General features: G+C 31.1%; 1 pseudogene; it reads right to left on the bottom strand.

The window, feature by feature from the left end:
* Positions 1–2,494: 2,494 nt before the first annotated feature.
* The window catches only part of LOC111412749, a 10,154-nt pseudogene continuing 8,888 nt past the window's right edge, over positions 2,495–3,760 (bottom strand).

Here is a 3,760-nt window from a genome sequence, read left to right as displayed (position 1 = left end):
GATTGCTGAAACACTCATAATTGAGAGAATCATCACATGAATAAATTTTTAACGTTACCTATTAGACTAAGCTAAATTCGAGTGGTGTAAAGAATTGATAATCGAAACTAAACTTTAGAATTACACATTGGAGAGAGAATAAATGAAAATAAGTTTGGGGGTTTGTGAGTCTCACGAGTGAAGAAATGAGATAATTGACCTTTTAGGGTTGGGAATTGAACCAATTTGTGAATGTACGGAGTTATACTTGATTCTACACACACACACACACACACACACAACCATTTTGCATTGGATAAGTGGAAGTTTAGCTATTGCATTGTGAATTTGAAACGGTTAATAAATGTTATATAATGTTCTCCAACTTAAGGCAAAACGACAAGATATCTAAAAAAATCTTTGCATGTTTGTGTGTTTATTAAGATAGGTTACGGTTTTGTTTGAGGACAACCAAATGTGTAAGTTTGGGGGTGTTTGATAAGTATATTGAATACATTTATTCGGACTCTAAAATATGGATATTCGTAGTTCTTTTAATGAAATTATTGTCTAATTTATTATATAATGTGTTATTAGGTGAAACTCGATGAACGAAAATGAAATTAAAAAAAAAAAGAATCGAAAAATCGAAGAAAATGGGCTAGATCTAAAGTTTGAGAACTAAATTGTAAATATTTAAAAGTTGCATCAAACCTGATAATGAATGAAGATTCAAGAATGCTATGGGACAATTGGGTACAATTAAAAGTAAAATATGAGTGAAATATGGACACAAATCAATTTTCAACCACACTATTAAGTTCCAGATTTTTAGCTCAAGATTGAAACCCATTTTTGATCTAGTTAACATTCGAATTGGAAAACACTATTTTAAATAAAGTTATAGCCCTTTAAGTTATCTTTATAACCCAATTTAAATTGGCGCAACCGGATACAGGGAGAAGAAGTTATAATAAAAATACTATAGGAAATGTAGTGTAGATTTTCACCCATGGCGCCACAAAATTCCTCAACACAGAGTCGCGACACCACTCCAATGGCTTTGAGGTACAGCCTGGGTTTATCTAGGGCACATTTTTGGTCCATTTTGAAAGCTCGTAAAAACTCTACATTCGACATAATGATAAGGAAGAATATAAATACAAGTCTTTGACACTTTTGAGGGGGTTCTACACATTGAGAGATAGATAATACAACTAGCGATTGAAGAGCGCAATTCAAGGGAGAAAAATATCAAGAAATTCAAGTTTTGAAGCATTGATTGAAAGAGGAAGAATATCTTGAAGCAAGATTAATATCTTTTTCTACATTTATATTTAACGGTGATGTATTCAATAACATCTCATTTTTTCTTTATTATCATGAGTAGCAAAATTTCAGATTATGGTGAACAATGTAATCTACTTTGGACCTTTTATTTCTTTTATGTAAGATTCTTGTTATTTTATCATACATGTGTTGATTTTGCTATGACATTAATATGTCGAATTACTTGATCATTAATTTGATAATGTATCTTTTACGAATCGAAAGGTGAGTTTGAGATTTAGACTATATAGTAAAATTCGATAAATTAATATAACATGTAGAGATGCCTATATTAATTATTGTGATCAGTGTATGAATTTTTAGAACTCGTATTTCATTTAATTAAAGTTGATTCGTATAGAGATATAAGATTGAATTAGTTAAATAGGCCCAACGACAACTTGAAAGGAATAAATTGAATACAAGAATTCGATCAAATACTAAATTAGAATTTTGCATCTTGAATTGAGATTTAAAGGGGATCAATATATGAAATTGTTATGCCAGAATATCCGTTCATTATTTAAATTCGAAATCAATCTTTATATACATCCACATATTTTTAAGTAGCTAGATTAAAAATTACAACAAATCACCATTTTTCATTTGTTTCCATTATAGGAATTAGAAATAATAAATTAAGTATTAAAGTTTAGTTTTCGTGAGAACGATAATTCGAACTCATAGGTTTACTATATTACTTGTTAATTAAGACATCGTACACTCGCGATAGAAAAAATGCAACAATTGTCGTCTCTATCACGAGGCAAAATTTTTAATTTCTCCATCTTCGGTCTTTGTAACTTAACATACCGTAATCTTAATCTAAATAAAACTAATCTAGAAACCAAAATTTCCATGAATCCCCATTCTCACAGCTTTTAATCCTCCTCCTTGTTGAAGAGAATATATAATTATAGCAATGACCCTATATATATGATTCAATGAGTTACAATCTCAATAGAATTTACTTGTCTAGAATAAGTAGGAAAATCATCTAAACTTCTTGATCAGAATTTGTGTCAAGCAAGCAACAAGATTCACATATAGAGTTAGAATCTTGATCAGCATGAAGACATTTTTTCCCCTTTAATTCCAAGATAAATAATCTCTTTCACTTACACACTGTTTAATTTATTCATATTTTACGACGAATAAATGAAAAAAAAATCCAAATTAATTAATTTCAGTATTTTGTAAGCAAACACTCCTTTGGCAAATTATTCTTAAATCTCTGATTATCCATGCAATAATCATAAATGAGATGGTATTTCCTAACCCATTTGAACAGCCTTCTTCGTGGCCATGTCAAAGAGTTAAATCTCTCACTACTCCACCAATTTGTACGGCTATTTGCCCTACAAAGTGCGGGATTCCCTTTCCAAATGCATGCATCAATTTTATGGTTTTTGAATGAGGCAATGAAGGGACCTTCGGACCAATCAATTTTGTCTTTTCCACCACTTGTGGCCCAATCATTGCCATCCCATATGCTCATCTATAAGCTCATTGGCTGAAATCTTGGAAATGCCACTCCCTTTTCTTCATGATTTCTGTATGTTTTGATAGGAACCCAATCCACCATGAATCTGCAAGAAATTAGGAATATCAGAACAAGTATATTTTCACCTTACATTGCAAGAACCCCTTTATGCTTGACACCCCAAGTTAGCCAGCTCAAAGAAAACGGAAGAAATAAACTTCACATAGATTCTAATTTGTATTCTAAATGTTTAATTTTATTTTTAACAAGTTCCCTCATCTAAAAATTGAATTTAAATTTCTATGAAAGGGCGCTCATAATTTTTTTATAAATATATGACAGCAAGACTTTAACATATGAAAGTTTTACGAGCTCTTGTACCATGTTAAAAAATACTATTATCATGCTCGTATTTCAAATTTCGTTGTTACTCATTTATAAAAATTATTATGCACATATATATTGACATTTGATGAGGGAAAACAATTCAGTTGCGTAGAGCACGTTGAAAATGATATCTACATAAATAAATTTATGTCGTTCAACATGAAATATCACGAACTGCAAGAAGTTTGATCAAATTATTAAATAGAGATGGACGTACACAATCTGGTGTACGCTCCATAGGATAAAATAGGTATGGAAATCCTTTGTGGGATCAAACCACAATTTAATTCTTTGCTCTCTGCCATCATATCCATCTACATAGACATTTGTTTGAAGAATATAAGGTCGTCCAGGTACATTTCCCAGGAACTCAAAATCAACCTCATCACGATTTGGTTGACCTGATGTGAGCTGCATATTGACATCATCACAATAACATTGTTAAACAACTAAGTACTAAAATTTTGTACATTATACAGTCTAGTCATTCCCTAATTATTGTGTATCTGATCTTACATAGAAGGCCACAACAGTGTCAGTTGAGTTATCCTGTATCAGTTTAATTTGCATGTCGAACTGGCC

Source organism: Olea europaea, chromosome 16 (assembly GCF_002742605.1).
Source record: "Olea europaea var. sylvestris chromosome 16, O_europaea_v1, whole genome shotgun sequence".
NCBI classification, from domain to species: Eukaryota; Viridiplantae; Streptophyta; class Magnoliopsida; order Lamiales; family Oleaceae; genus Olea; species Olea europaea.
Note: the sequence above shows the minus strand (reverse complement) of the source record. Positions and strands in the feature narration are given on the sequence as shown.